The sequence below is a fragment of the Canis lupus genome, chromosome X (genome assembly GCF_003254725.2).
Source record: "Canis lupus dingo isolate Sandy chromosome X, ASM325472v2, whole genome shotgun sequence".
Classification (NCBI taxonomy): Eukaryota; Metazoa; Chordata; class Mammalia; order Carnivora; family Canidae; genus Canis; species Canis lupus.
The window spans coordinates 59,381,398-59,398,235 of record NC_064281.1 but is presented as its reverse complement, the minus strand read 5'-3'; positions in this window follow the sequence as shown (position 1 = coordinate 59,398,235).

Below are 16,838 nucleotides of genomic sequence, written 5' to 3'. Positions count from 1 at the left end.
TAACTTTCTTTGGTGAGATTTTTTAAGGTTTTATTTTATTTATTGATTCATGAGAGACACACACAGAGAGAGGGGCAGAGACACAGGCAGAGGGAGAAGCAGGCTCCATGCAGGGAGACCAACAAGGGACTCGATCCTGGGTCTCCAGGATCACGCCCTTGGCCGAAGGCAGCGCTAAACCGCTGAGCCACTTGTGCTGCCCACCCCCTTTTTTCCCTTTGGTGAGATTTCCTATGTCTTCATGTGTTTCAAAAGAATTTGTAATTATTGACTTGTGATTTTCATTATTCTTGATATGACAAGTAATTTTTTGTTGTTTCCCGGGCATTTTTTCCTAATACATTAGCAGATTCTGGGTCTTATTTATTTATTTTTATTGTAGCTGGTAGTCACCCTATTTAGATTTATCATGCAGATCCTGGACTACTTTAGTGAGCTGTTGTTTCCAAGTGTAATTTTCAGAATCTGTTCTGAAATGAAATGCTATTCTCAACTGCTTGGTTTATCTTGTGCTGCTGGGACTCCACAGTCTCAATTGGTGCTGATTGAAGGAGCAGAAGAGACTCACCAAACCAAGGCCATCTGGTGCTTTTAAGTGGAGGAAGGGAATTTCCAGTCTGTGGGGATAAGGAGTGCCTACTCAGGTGATTGTTGTGTGGGATCTCTTTGTCATTGCCACCCAGCTGCCCAGTGTCTTTTGGTGAAGGAGGGAAGTTACATGCCCTCCAATAAAGGAGAGCACTTTTCCTAGACATTTTTGTCAGTGGGGAGATCAATCTCCCTTGCCTGTGGTGCTGGGCTGGCCTGGTGTAGTACTGTAGGTTCTGTAGGCAGAACTCCAAGTGATCTGGGAGAAGAATGACCATACTTGCATCATTTTCTGTTAAGTTAGGGGTCAGGAAATGCCAGGCCTGGGTTACTTTCTTCTGTTGAGTGGCATGATAAAAGGCACCCTGTTGTTTATTTGGCTTGTGATTTTCATTGTTCTTGAAATGACAAGTGATTTTTTGTTGTTTCCTGGGCATTTTTTTCCTAATACATTAGCAGATTCTGGGTCTTATTTATTTATTTTTATTGTAAATAAAATTTTCTTGCAATCATGAGGGTCCCTAAACAGTTCTACCTTTTATAGTTTTTTGTCACTTTTTAAAAATTAAAAAAAAAGATTTTATTTATTTATTCATGAGAGACCCACAGAGAGAAGCAGAGACACAAGCAGAGGGAGAAGCAGGCTCCATGCAGGGAGCCTGACGTGGAACTCGATCACGATCACGTGGGACTTGATCTCACTGAGCCACCCAGGCGTCCCAGTTTTTTTGTCACTTATAATTTGCACTTAGTGGGGGAAGGGGGTGGAGATGTGAATCTATACTATCTTGTCTGGGCAGGAAGTTCTACATATACATCTTTCTTTTACTTATACAAAAAATGGTATTTTGGATGGTGACTAGAGTGTGGGACTGACTTTAGCTGAGGAACAATGGTAGATGGAATAGATATTGAGAATATGTGACCAGAAGGCTATGGAATTTACTACACAAGGGACAAGAATTGGCTGAGCAGCTACATGTTATTTCTATGGTCATAAGATTCCTTTATGAGTACTATTTCCATCTGGTCACTTATATAAATCCTTGAGCTACGGAAGGAATAATTGGAGGTCAGCCTATACTGATCTAAGTACCTAAGGTAATTGTACACAGTGTAGAAAGTTGTAGAAATAGACAGTGCAGGAAGTCCTTGGGATTTGGCCTGTAGTTTGTATGCAAAATAGTGTTTAGATGAAGTACATTGCAATATTGTCAAAGGCCTCTGTCCTAGTGAGGAAGGATACCTTGTTATCTTATAGGTAGATGGATTTGTTCAAGTGTGAAGTTTTGTGTGCTTTGCCTGGTTGTCAAAGCATGTTATGAACAAGTGTAATGAACACTGCAGAAAATAGTTTTCAAAGATAAAATAAACAAAAGATGGGCTCTAGACCCTCTAAGATGCTTTCTAGCCTTAAGATTCCTTGACCACTTGGGGGCAGTGCCTTTATAGTTAGTTGTCATTTTGAATCAGCCTCTCAAAATGTTTCTATTTCTGACAGAGCTTGCCATTGCTGTTCTTGGCCATGCCTACTATTTGTCTTTTGGCTCTCCTAACTGGATTTTTCTCTGCAACTACTATGTGCATTTATTTCTTTTTTGTTTTCCCAGTCATATTGTTTGGGACTCCACCTTGCTTTGCTCTTGCTTTTGTGCGTTCCCATTCTTCCTTTTTGGGCTCTTGAGTCTACTTTCATCTTCACCTTAATGTAATTGACAACTTTGACCATCAGCCTTATGGGTCCTCAGATGATTCCTCTTTCTGCCAACTTACTGTGGCTTCTACACAATCATCATAGCCAATCAATTTAAAACTGATTTTAAGACTTATATGTTCTTGGAACCCCAGATTAGGGGGAAGGCCTCTGTTGCCTCCTGGCCCTGGTAGCTGGCTCTGTCCTTTCTTAGAGATCCACCCAGAAATCTTTGATGAGCTGCTCCAAGGGTTCAACTACTCCATCTCCCCTGACAAGCATAGGTGCATCAGGCCACCAACTACATCAAATGCCAATCTGGGGTGAGAACAGGTCCACATTCGTGTCCAATTTCAAGACCTAGAGATGATCAGGGAAACCCAGAACCCAGACTAGAAACAACTGGCTCCCCTGGGGCCTGCTGAGGAAGGTGGTTTTCCCATGACCCTTTCTCCCCATTTCAGGAACAGACCAAGCCACATCAGTTTAGGGGAAATGCAATGCAACCCATACTTTGGACAATTCTCAGGCCCAACGTATGTGATCTTGAGCAGCATTTAAGATTCTAACCCTCTGTGTTCTATTGGCTTGCAGATGTTAACTGATGACTCAATGGCATACTGGTCTTCATAAAAGCTATTAGTTGAGAGAAATGCTGTTGTTGCTCAGCTAACAAAGTGTGTAGAAGTTACCAATGGTTTACCATGTCTCCCCTAAAACCAACTGTACTTTGAAAAAAAAAAGACTTATATGTTCTACTCTTATTTGTATTATGTAGGACGAATCTAATTTCAGTTTCCTATTGTATTTCTTAAAACAGGTAAATCTATATATATGGAATATAAGAAATAGTGAAAGGGATTTTAAGGGAAAGGAGGGGAACTGAGTGGGAAAAATTAGAGAGGGAGACAAACCATGAGAGACTCCTAACTCTGGGAAACAAACAAAGTGTCGCACAAGGGGAGGTGAGTGGGGGGATGAGGTAACTGGGTGATGGGCACTGAGGAGGGCACCTGATGGGATGAGCCCTGGGTATTATACTATTTTCACCTTAAGAAGTTTTCAGGCTTCTCCTCATTCACTGTTCTGGCTACTGTTTTGCAACATGATCTACTTTACCCATAACAGTCATAATATATGGTATCTAGCAGTAAAAAAGAAAAAAAAAGATATCTCAAGTGGTCTTACCAGCTCAAAATAAAGTGAAACTATCCTCTCCTTAACTTTGAGCATTATGCTATTGTTGATGCAATCTAACTTTACAATTAGCATTTTTGACAGCTTGCTAGCTCATCCTGAACTTAGAATTAACTAACTGGGATCAAGTCTGCAAAGATTGTGCTCTTACAAAGTCATATCATTTAAATCCTATGTTTGTACTGTTGTGTTTTCTTTTGGAATCACATGTAGGCTCTGATATGCATGTGTATATTACTAATACACACACATACACACACCCCTTTTGGGGCAAAAATTTACCTCCCAGATGTAAAACTGTTTCTTGGGCTATCTCTTTGACATGCATACAATTAGTGAAAAGGTTTTTTGAAAGTTAGTTTTTTATCTTTGTTCCTAGTTGTCATACTTTCCTCCTCACTTCTAACCCCCCATATTGACTATGTTTATGCCATGAAGAATGTGGCAGGAATCCTCCATCTTCAGGTTCTCTGTACCTGTCTGCCATGATCCTTTGGTTTTCCTCACTGTTGATCTTGCTTAAAACCATGAAAAAATTATTGTAATTTCCAACTTGGCCAAGAATAACAAGAGAAAATATGCCAGATAAGGCAAACTAATGGAGGCTTTGGCTCTAGGATATGGGTGGATTACCTAAGTGGTCAGTAGCGATAAGCATCTTGGAGCCATCCCCTTGCAAGCTTTTACTAGAGTCCTACCCCATCTCAAGGGTCATCAGAAGGATGAAGGGACTCCACTGTGGCATGATTTAATATTTCTGAACTCCAAACACAAAACCAGGCAGATAGACCATCTGAAGGGAATTGGGCTTTGTGGGTATCTATGAGAAATGTGGGTTTGATAAGAGGAAGAACTTGGACAAAATCTTCTTTTGTAAATATTTAGCAATTGGCTAACATTTGTACACATGACAGATATGATCTTTTCTAGTACTATCTAGATGGAAGGCAGGGGGAGGGAAGATACTACATCCTAGCTGATGATTCTGTGATGGATTAGTTTTATGGTGACTCCCATGGTGGAATATATCCAATAAGTCAAAATTCCTTGAAAAATTATCATCACATTCTTTGGGCCAGGAAAGAAGAGTTACAGGGATTTTCCTTCATTTCTCTCTATTCTTTTTAAAAATTTTAATTCCAATATAATTAACATATAGTGTTATATTAGTTTCAGGTATAAAATACAGTAACTCAACAATTCTACACACTACTCAGTACTCATCATGATATATATATTCTTAATCGCCTTCACCTATTTCACTCACCCCCACCCTCCTTCCTCTGGTAACCATCAGTTTGTTTTCTATAGCTAACAGTCTGTTTTTTAGTTTGTCTCTTTTTTCCGTGTTTTTTTTTCCTTTTTCCTTTGTTTCTTAAATTCCACATCAGAGTGAAATCATGTGGTATTTGTTTTTCTCTGACTGATTTCACTTAGCATTTTACCCTTTAGATCCATTTATGTTGCAAACAACAAGATTAACTAAGACCGCTCAGATGTTCACCATTGAGTATTATGTTTGCTGTGGGTTTTACATATATGGTCCTTATTATGTTGAGGTATGTTCCCTCTAAAACCTATTTTGTTGAGGGTTTTAAATTGATGTAATACTTTGTCAAATGCCTTTTCTGCATCTATTAAAATAGTCATATGCTTTTTATTCTTTCTATTTTTGATGTGATATATCATGTTGATTGACTTGTGAATGTTGAACCACCCAGGCATCCTGGGAATAAATTACACTTGATCATGGGTAATGATTTTTTAATGTATTTTGGGTTTAATTTGCTAGTACTTTGTTGAGGATTTTTGCATCTGCGGTCATCAGAGATATTGGCTTGTATTTCTTTTTTCTTTATTTGGTTTTGGAATCAGGGAAATATCAGTCTCATAGAATGAATTTGGATGATTTCTCTTCTATTTCTTATAAAAGTTTGAGGAGGTTAAGTATTAAAACTCTTTTTATCCTTTAAAACGTTTTTTTAATTTTAATTCAATTTAATTAACATATATATTCTTTCCCGCTTTGTCGAATATTACTTGACCATAAAATGGAGGGTCCACTTCTGGATGCTCTATTCTGTTCCATTGATCTATGTGTCTGTTTTTGTGCCAGTACCACAGTGTCTTGATGACCACAGTTTTGTAGTACAACCTGAAATCTGGCATTGTGATGCCCCCAGCTACGGTTTTCTTTTTGAAAATTCCCCTGGCAATTCGGGGTCTTTTCTGATTCCACACAAATCTTAAGATGATTTGTTCCAATTCTCTGAAGAAAGTCCATGGTATTTTGATAGGGATTGCATTAAACGTGTAAATAGCCCTGGATAACATTGACATTTTCACAATATTAATTCTTCCAATCCATGAGCATGGAATATTTTCCCATCTCTTTGGGTCTTCCTCAATTGCTTTCAGAAGTGTTCTATAGTTTTTAGGGTATAGATCCTTTAACTCTTTAGTTAGGTTTATTCCTAGGTATTCAGGGAAATACAAATCAAAACCACAATGAGATACCACCTCACATCAGTGAGAATGGGGAAAATTAACAAGGCAGAAAACCACAAATGTTGGAGAGGATGCGGAGAAAAGGGAACCCTCTTACACTGTTGGTGGGAATGTGAACTGGTGCAGCCACTCTGGAAAACTGGGTGGAGGTTCCTCAAAGAGTTAAAAGTACACCTGCCCTCCGACCCAGCAATTGAACTGTTGGGGATTTACCCCAAAGATTCAGATGCAATGAAATACCAGGACACCTGCACCCCGATGTTTCTAGCAGCAATGTCCACAATAGCCAAACTGTGGAAGGAGCCTCGGTGTCCATCGATATATGAATGGATAAAGAAGATGTGGTTTATGTATACAATGGAATATTACTCAGCCATTAGAAATGACAAATACCCACCATTTGCTTCAAGGTTGATGGTACTGGAGGGTATTATGCAGAGTGAAATGAGTCAATCGGAGAAGGACAAATATTATATGTTCTCATTCATTTGGGGAATATAAATAATAGTGAAAGGGAATAAAAGGGCAGGGAAAAGAAATGGGTAGGAAATATCAGAAAGGGAGACAGAACATAAAGACTCCTAACACTGGGATAGGAACTAGGGGTGGTGGAAGGGGAGGAGGGTGGGGGGTGGAGTAAATGGGTGACAGGCACTGAGGGAAGCACTTGATGGGAGGAGCACTGGGTGTTATTCTGTATGTTGGCAAATTGAACACCAATAAAAAATAAATTAATTATTAAAAAAAAAGAAGTGTTGGATCCCTGGGTGGCACAGCAGTTTAGTGCCTGCCTTTGGCTCAGGGCGCGATCCTGGAGACCCGGGATCCAATCCCACGTTGGGCTCCCGGTGCATGGAGCCTGCTTCTCCCTCTGCCTATGTCTCTGCCTCTCTCTCTCTCTCTCTCTCTTTCTCTCTCTGTGACTATCATAAATAAATAAAAATTTAAAAAAAGAAGTGTTCTATAGTTCTTAGGGTATATATCCTTTGCCTCTTTGGTTAGGTTTATTCCTAGGTATCTTATGCTTTTGGGTGCAATTGTAAATGGAATTGACTCCTTCATTTCTCATTCTTCAGTCTCATTGTGAGCGTATAGAAATGCCACTGACTTCTGGGCATTGATTTTGTATCCTGCCAAGCTGCCCAGTTGCTGTATGAGTTCTAGCAATCTTGGGGTGGAGTCTTTTGGGTTTTCTATGTAGAGTATCATGTCATTGGCGAAGAGGAAGACATTGACTTCTTTGCCAATTTGAATGCCATTTATTTCTTTTTGTTGTCTGATTGCTGAGGCTAGGACTTCCAGTACTATGTTGAATAGCAGTGGTGAGAGTGGACATCCCTGTCTTGTTCCTGAACTTAGGGGAAAGACTCCCAGTGCTTCCCCATTGAGAATGATATTTGCTGTGGGCTTTTCGTAGATGGCTTTTAAGATGTTGAGGAATGTCCCTCTATCCCTACACTCTGAAGAGTTTTGATCAGGAATGGATGCTGTATTTTGTCAAATGCTTTCTCTGCATCTATTGAAAGGATCATATGGTTCTTGTTTTTTCTCTCGCTGATATGATGAATCACATTGATTGTTTTACGAGTGTTGAACCAGCCTTGCATTCCATGGATAAATCTTACTTGGTAATGGTGAATAATCTTCTAATGTATTGTTGGATCCTACTGGCTAGTATCTTGGGAATTTTTTCATCCGTGTTCATCAGTGATATTGGTCTGTAATTCTCCTTTTTGGTGGGGTCTTTGTCTGGTTTTGGAATTAAGGTGATGCTGGCCTCGTAGAACGAGTTTGGAAGTACTCCATCTCTTTCTATCTTTCTAAACAGCTTTAGGAGAATAGGTATGGTTTCTTCTTTAAACGGTTGATACAATTCCCCTGGGAAGCCATCTGGCCCTGGACTTTTGTGTCTTGGGAGGTTTTTGATGACTGCTTCCATTTCCTCCCTGGTAATTGGCCTGCTCAGGTTTTCTATTTCTTCCTGTTCCAGTTTTGGTAGTTTGTGGTTTTCCACAAATGCGTCCATTTCTTCTAGATTGCCTAATTTATTAGCGGATAGCTGTTCATAATATGTTTTTAAAATCTTTTATATTTCCTTCATTTTGGTAGTGATCTCTCCTTTCTCATGATTTTATTAATTTGAGTCGTCTCTCTCTTCTTTTTAATAAGGCTGGCTAATGGTTGATCTATCTTATTAAGTCTTTCAAGGAACCAATTCCTGGTTTTGTTGATCTCTTCCACAATTTTTCTGGTCTCTATTTCACTGAGTTCTGCTCAAATCTTTATTAACTCTCGTCTTCTGCTGGGTGTAGGATCTATTTGCTGTTTTTTCTCTAGCTCCATTAGGTGTAAGGTTAGCTTTTGTATTTGAGTTGTTTCCAGTTTTTGGATGGATGCTTGTATTGCGATGTATTTCCCCCTCAGGACTGCTTTTGCTGCATCCCAAAGACTTTGAACGGTTGTATGTTCATTCTCATTAGTTTCCATGAGTCTTTTCTAATTCTTCCTTAATTTCCTGGTTGACCCTTTCATCTTTTAGCAGGATGGTCCTTAACCTCCACGTGTTTGAAATCCTTCCAAACTTCTTCTTGTGATTTAGTTCTAATTTCAAGGCATTATGGTCTGAAAATATGCAGGGGACGATCCCAATCTTTTGGTATCGGTTCAGACCCGATTTGTGACCCAGTATGTGGTCTCTTCTAGAGAAAGTTCCATGTGCACTTGAGAAGAATGTGTATTCAGTTGAGTTTGGTTGTAAAGTTCTGTAGATATCTGTGAAATCCATCTGGTCCAGTGTATCATTTAAAGCTCTCGTTTCTTTGGAGATGTTGTGCTTAGAAGACCTATCGAGGGTAGAAAGAGCTAGATTGAAGTCACCAAGTATAAGTGTATTATTATCTAAGTATGTCTTAATTTTGGTTATTAATTGATTGATATATTTGGCAGCTCCCACATTCGGGGCATGTATATTGAGGATTGTTAGGTCCTCTTGTTGGATGGATCCTTTAAGTATGATATAGTGTCCCTCTTCATCTCTCACTACAGTCTTCGGGGTAAATTTTAGTTTATCTGATATAAGGATGGCTACCCCTGCTTTCTTTTGAGGACCATAATGTTAAATGGTTCTCCAACTTTTTATAGATGGGTCCTGCTTTTTTATCCAGTCTGAAACCCTGTGCCTTTTGATGGGGTCATTAAGCCCGTTCACGTTCAGAGTTACTATTTAAAGATATGAGTTTAGTGTCATCATGATACCTCTTCAGTCCCTGGGTTTGTGGATCATTCCATTGGACTTCTTCTTAGTGCTCGCTTCGGCAGCACATATACTAAAAATTGGACTTCTTCTTAAAGAGGAATTTTAAGAGTCCCCCTTAAAATTTCTTGCAGGGATGGTTTGGTGGTCACAAATTCTTTCAGTTCCTGCCAGTCTTGGAAGCTCTTTATCTCTCCTTCTATTCTGAATGAGAGCCTTGCTGAATAAAGTATTTTTGGCTGCATGGTCTTCTCATTTAGGTCCCTGAATATATCCTGTCAGCCCTTTCTGGCCTGCCAGGTCTCTGTGGAGAGGTCTGATGTTAATCTGATATTTCTCCCCTTATAAGTTAGGGATGTCTTGTCTCTTGCTGCTTTAAGGATCTTCTCTTTATCTTTGGAATTTGCAAGCTTCACTGTTAAATGTCGAGGTGTGAACAGTTTTTATTGATTTTAGGGGGAGATCTCTCTATTTCCTGGATCTGAATGCCTGTTTCCCTTCCCAGATTAGGAAGGTTTTCAGCTATGATTTGTTCAAATACATATTCTGGATCTCTGTCCCTTTCGGCGCCCTTGGGAACCCCAATCAAACATAGATTTTACTTCCATAGGCTGTCACTTATTTCCCTTAATCTATCCTCATGGTCTTTTAATTGTTTGTCTCTTTTTCCTCAGTTTCCGTCTTTGCCATGAACTTGTCTTCTATGTCACTCACTCGTTCTTCCACCTCGTTAACCCTCATCATTAGGACCTCTAGTTTTGATTGCATCTCATTCAATTAATTTTTAATTTCTGCCTGATTAGATCTAAATTCTGCTGTCATGAAGTCTCTTGAGTCCTTTATGCTTTTTTCTAGAGCCCCCAGTAGCTTTATAATAGTGCTTCTGAATTGGCTTTCTGACATTGAATTGTAATCCAAATTTTGTAACTCTGTGGGAGAGAGGACTGTTTCTGATTCTTTCTTTTGAGGTGAGGTTTTCCATCTGGTCATTTTGCTCAGTGCAGAGTGGCCAAAAACAAGTTGTATTGGGAAAAGGAGTAAAAGAGAGAAGAGAAAGAAGAAAAGAAAAAAAAAAGGAAAACGGAAGAAAAAAAGAGAAAAAAAGGAAAAAAGATGAAAAGGAAAAAAGAAAAAAAAGGGGTGGACAAACAGAAATGAAAAAAGAAAAAAGAAGGGGGGAATATCCTCTGATTCTGTAAACTGTAAATCCCTCGATTTCCCCTGGAACTTTTCAGTGCTGCTTGGTCAATAATTTGTTTTTCCCCTGTCGGTCTAGCTGGTCTTCCTGGGGAGGGGCCTGCTGTGCTGATTTTCAGGTGTTAGCACTTTGGGGAGCTGCTCATCTCCCTGCCTAGTGGAGGGCTCAGTGAGAGATGCTTAACCTGTTTTTCGGGTGAGGCCACTGTGAGGCTCAGTGGGGGTTGTTTATCTTGTGAGGCCCATGAGGAACAACAACAGTGACTGCAGCCAGATCTCCAGCCCTGGACTCCGCTCCTGCAGTAACTAAGGAGCTCTCAGTCTGCGGGGGGCCGGGATGCTCCGGGGGCGGGGCCACTGATCTGCTCAGCTTGGGGCAGGAGTGTCCTTGCTGTCCTGGGCCCTCCTGGTCTCTGCCGGCCCTGGGGAGGGGGGGTGGCTGGATCCTGGGCTGTGTCCTCAGCGCCTTGTGCTCCGGGGCCTGCGCTGTTGTATTTGCGCTACCGGCCCCGCAGCCCCTTCCACGCGGAGCCTCTGCCAGAGCCGCCTCTGAGCTGCTCCCGGGTCCAGCCATGTGCGCACTGCAGACCTTTCCAGAGCTCAGCCGTCGGGCGTGGCGGGCTCTCCCTGGGGCCCAGGTGCTCTGTTAGTGTCCCAGGGAGCCTGAGGGCATCCCTGCCCTCCTGGGGTCCTGCTGTAACTCCTTGCGAGCGCCTTTCTGCCCGGGAAGATTGGTGCAGCTCCTGCTTCTCCGGGGCGGGGCTCTCCTGTCCTGGGGGCACTCGCCCCGGCCTCAGCCCGGCTCCTCGCGGGGCCCCTCCCCCTTGGATGCCTTTTGTTTCTTTATTTCTTTTTTCCCCATCTTCCAACCTTGATAGAAGCGTGAACTCTTCTCACTGTTGCATTCCAGCTGTTCTCTCTTTAAATCTCAGGCCGAATTCGTAGATTTTCAGGATGATTTGAAGGTTATCTTGGTAATTTGGTTGGGACAGGTGACTTGGGGACCCTACTGTTCCGCCATCTTGCCCCACCTCTCACTATTTAAGTTTTTAATAGCTATTATTCCATGGTATGCATACACATGCATAGCATGTTTTCTTTATTCATTCATCCATTGATAGAACTTAGGTTTTTTTCCATACTTTGGTTATTGTAAATGACACTGCACATATCTTTTTAAATTTAAATTATAGTTAATATATAGTGTGTTACTAATATCAGGGGTAGAATTCAGTGATTCATTAGTTACATATAACACACAGTGCTCATTATATCAAGTGCCCTCCTTACGCCCATGACCCATTTACATACCCCATCCACCTGCCCTCCAGCAACCCTCAAGTTGTTTCCTATAGTCAAGAATCTTTTATGGTCTGCCTCTCTGTTTTTACCTTATTTTATTTTTCCTACCATTCCCTATAATCCTCAGTTTTGTTTTTAAATTCCACGTATGAGTGAAATCATATGGTATTTGTCTATCTCTGACTGACTCATTTCACTTAGCATAATACCGTCTACTTCTATCCACATCATTGAAAATGGTAAGATTTCATTCTTTTTGATGGCTGAGTAATATTCCATTATACATATATATATATATACATATATATATGTATATACATATATATATACATATATATATGTATATACATATACACCACATCTTTATTCATTCATCTGTTGATGGACATCTGGGCTCTTTCCATATTTTGGCTATTTTGGACATTACTACTATAAATATAGGAATAATGTGCCCCTTTGAGTCAGTATATTTGTATTATTTAGATAAATACCTAATAGTGCAATTGTTGCTTCATTAAGGTATTTCCATTTTTCGTTTTTTTAAGGTTTATTTATTTATTTATTTATTTATTTATTTATTTATTTATGAGAGAGAGAGAGAGGCATAGACACAGGCATAGGGAGAAGCAGGTTCCTCACAGAGAGCCCCATGTGGGACTTGGTCCCGGAATTGGGATCATGCCATGAGTCAAAGGCAGATGATCAACCGCTGAGCCACCCAGATGTCCTGACGGTTCCCCTTTCTCTGCATCTTCTCTGTACATATCTTTGTTTGTTTTTTAAAAATATTTGTTTATTTTAGAGAGTGTGTTCCCACAAGCTGGGGGAGGGGCAGAGCAGAAGGAGAGAATCTCAAGAAAGCTCTGACTACCTGTTGAGCACAGAGCCTGATGTGGGGCTCAATCTCACTACCCTGAGATCATGATCATGCAGAAATCCACACTTGGCTAATTACCTGACTGAGCCACTGGGTGACCGAATGTTTGAATTACCATTTGAAACATAGATATGCATAGATCTTTTCTTTTTTTGCTTTTTGTTTTTTTTTTTAATTTTTATTTATTTATGATAGTCACAGAGAGAGAGAGAGAGAGAGAGAGAGAGAGGCAGAGACACAGGCAGAGGGAGAAGCAGGCTCCATGCACCGGGAGCCCGACGTGGGATTCGATCCAGGGTCTACAGGATCACGCCCTGGGCCAAAGGCATGCGCCAAACCGCTGCGCCACCCAGGGATCCCGTCTTTTTTTTGTTTTGTATATATTTTGTATTGGAGTTCGATATGCCAACATATAGCATAACACCCAGTACTCATCCTGTCAAGTGCCCCCCTCAGTGCCCATCACCCAGTCACCGCAAGCTCCCACCCACCTCGCTTTCCACCAGCATTTGTTCGTTTTCCAGAGTTCGGTGTCTCTCATGTTCTGTCAAACTCACTGATTTTTCCCACTCATTTTCTCTCCTTTCCCATCTATTCCCTTTCACTATTTTTATATTCCCCAAATGAATGAGACCATATAATGTTTGTCCTTCTCCAATTGACTTATTTCACTCATCATAACTCTCCAGTTCCATCCACGTTGAAGCAAATGGTGGGTATTTGTCATTTCTAATGGCTGAGTAATATTCCATTGTATATATAGACCACATCTTCTTTATCCATTCGTCTGTCGATGGACACTGAGGCTCCTTCCACAGTTAGTCTATTGTGGACATTGCTGCTATAAACATTGGGGTGCAGGTGTCCTGCCGTTTCACTGCATCCGTATCTTTGGGGTAAATGCCCAGTAGTGCAATTGCTGGTTTGTATGGCAGTTCTATTTTTAACTCTTTGAGGAACCTCCACAAGGTTCCAGAGTGGCTGTACCACATGCCTTCCCACCAACACTGCAAGAGGATTCCCCTTTCCCCACATCCTCTCCAACATTTGTGGTTTCCTGCCTTGTTGCATTTCCCCATTCTCACTGGTCTGAGGTGGTATCTCATTGTGGTTTTGATTTCTATTTCCCAGAGGCAAGTGATGTGGAGCATTTTCTCATGTGCTTGTTGGCCATGTCTATGTCTTCCTCTGTGAAATTTCTGTTCATGTCTTTTGCCCATTTCAGGATTGGATTGTTTGTTTATTTGCTGTTGAGTTTAATATGTTCTTTATAGATCTTGGATACTAGCCCTTTATCTGATATATCACTTGCAAATATCTTCTCCCATTCTGTAGTTTGCCTTTGAGTTTTGTTGACTGTTTCTTTTCCTGGCAGAAGCTTTTTATCTTGGTGAAGTCCCAATAATTTATTTTTCTTTCCCTTGCCTTCATAGATATACCTTGCAAGAAGCAACTGTGGCCACGTTCAGAAACGGTGTTTCCTGTGTTCCTGCTTAGTCGAATATTAGTTAACCATCAAGTGGAGGGCCTATTTCTGGGTTCTTTATTCTGTTCCATTGATATATGTGTCTTTATGCCAGTACCTCACTCTCTTGATGATCACAGCTTTATAGTACAACCTAAAATCCTACATTGTATTGCCCCTGCCTCAGGTTTTCTTTTTTAATATTCCCCTGGCTATTTGGGGTCTTTTCTGATTCCACACAAATCTTAAGATGATTTGTTTCAACTCTCTGAAGAAAGTCCATGGTATTTTGATAGAGATTGCATTAAATATGTAAATTGCCCTGGGTAGCATGGACATTTTCAGAATATTAATTCTGCCAATCCATGAGCATGGAGCATATTTCCATCTCTTTCTCTCTTCCTCAATTTCCTTCAGAAGTGTTCTGTAGTTTTTAGGGTATAGATCCTTTACCTCTTTGGTTAGGTTTATTCCTAGGTTTCTTATGCTTTTCAGTGCAAATGTAAATGGTATTGACTCCTTAATTTCTTTTTCTTCAGTCTCATTGTGAGTTTATAGAAATGTCACTGATTTCTGGGCATTGATTTTGTATCCTGCCACACTGCCGAATTGCTGTATGAATTCTAGCAATCTTGGGGTGGAGTCTTTGGGTTTTCTACGTACATTATCATGTCATCTGCAAAGAGGGAGAATTTGACTTCTTCTTTGCCAATTTGAATGCCTTTTTTTGTTGCCTGATTGGTGGGGCTGGGACTTCTAGTACTATGTTGAATAGTAGTGGTGAGAGTGGACATCCCCGTCTTGTTCCTGATCCTAGGGGAAAAGCTCCCAGTATTTCCCCACTGAGAATGATATTGGCTGTGGGCTTTTCATACATAGCTTCTAAGATGCTTTTAAGAATGTTCCCTCCATCCCTACACTCTGAAGACTTTTGATCAAGAATGGATGCTGTATTTTGTCAAATGCTTTCTTTGTATCTATTGACAAGATCATATGGTTCTTGTTTTTTGTCTTGTTGATATGATCTGTCACGTTGATTGCTTTACAAGTGTTGAACCAGCCTTGCATCCCGGTGTAAATCCCACATGGTCATGGTGAATAATATTCTTAATGCACTGTTGGATCCTATTGGCTAGTATCTTGTTGAGCATTTTTGCATCCATGTTCATCAGGGATATTGGTCTATAATGCTCCTTTTTGGTGGAGTCTTTGTCTGGTTTTGGAATTAAGGTGATGCTGGCCTCATAGAACGAGTTGGGAAGTATTCCGTCCCTTTCTATCTTTCAGAACAGCTTTAGTAGAATAGGTATTATTTCTTCTTTAACCGTTTGATAGAATTCCCCTGGGAAGCCATCTGGCCCTGGACTTTTGTGTCTTCGGAGGTTTTTGATAACTGCTTCAATTTCCTCCTGACTTATTGGCCAGTTCAGGTTTTCTATTTCTTCCAGTTCCAGTTTTGGTAGTTTGTGGTTTTCCAGAAATGCATCCAATTTTCTACATTGCCTAATTTATTGGCGTATAGCTGCTCATAATATGTTTTTAATATCATTTCTATTTCCTTGGTATTGGTAGTGATCTGTCCTTTTTCATTCGTGATTTTATTAATTAGCGTCTTTTCTCTTTTGTTCTTAATAAGGTTGTCTAACAGTTTATCTATCTTATTGATTCTTTCAAAGAACCAACTCCACATTTTGTTGATCTGTTTTATAGTTTTTCTGGTCTATTTCATTGAGTTCTGCTCGAATCTTTATTAACTCTCTTCTGCTTGGTGTAGCTTAGGACTGCTTTTGTTGTATACTAAAATTTTGAATGGTTTTATTTTCATTCTCATTAGTTTCCATGAATCTTTTTAATTCTTCTCTATTTTCCTCGTGGACCCTTTCATCTTTTACCAGGATGCTCTTTTTTTTTTTTTTTATTTATGATAGTCACACACAGAGAGAGAGAGAGAGAGGCAGAGACACAGGCAGAGGGAGAAGCAGGCTCCATGCACCGGGAGCCCGACGTGGGATTCGATCCCGGGTCTCCAGGATCACGCCCTGGGCCAAAGGCAGGTGCCAAACCGCTGCGCCACCCAGGGATCCCACCAGGATGCTCTTTAACCTCCACGTGTTTGAATGTCTTCCAAATTTCTTCTTGTGATTGAGTTCAAGATTCAAAGCATCATGATCTGAAAATATGCAGGGGACAATCCCAATCTTTTGGTATAAGTTAACATCTGATTTGTGACCCTCTATGTGGTTTATTCTGGAGAAAGTTCCATGTGCACTTGAGAAGAATGTGTACTCAGTAGCGTTTGGATGTAAAGTTCTGTCAATAGATGTGAAATCCATCTGGTCCAGTGTATTTTTTAAAGCTCTTGTTTCCTGAGAGGTTGTGCTTAGAAGATATGTAATTTGCAGAATGCACAGTGTTGAAGTCTCCCAGTATAAGTGTATTATTATCTATGTCTTTACTTTGGTTATTAATTGATTGATATACTTGTCACCTCCTGCATTAGGGGCATAAATATTCATGATTGTTAGGTGGTCTGGTCGGATAGATCCTTTAAGTATGATATGATATAGTGTCCCTCTCCATCTCTTCCTACAGCCTTTGGAATAAGATTTAATTTATTTGATATGAAGATTGCTATCCCTGCTTTCTTTTGAGGACCATTTGAATGAGAAATGGCTCTCCAACCTTTCATTTTCAGGCTGGAGGTGTCCTTAGCTCTCAAATGAGTCTCTTCTCGACAGCAAACAGATGGGTATTGCTT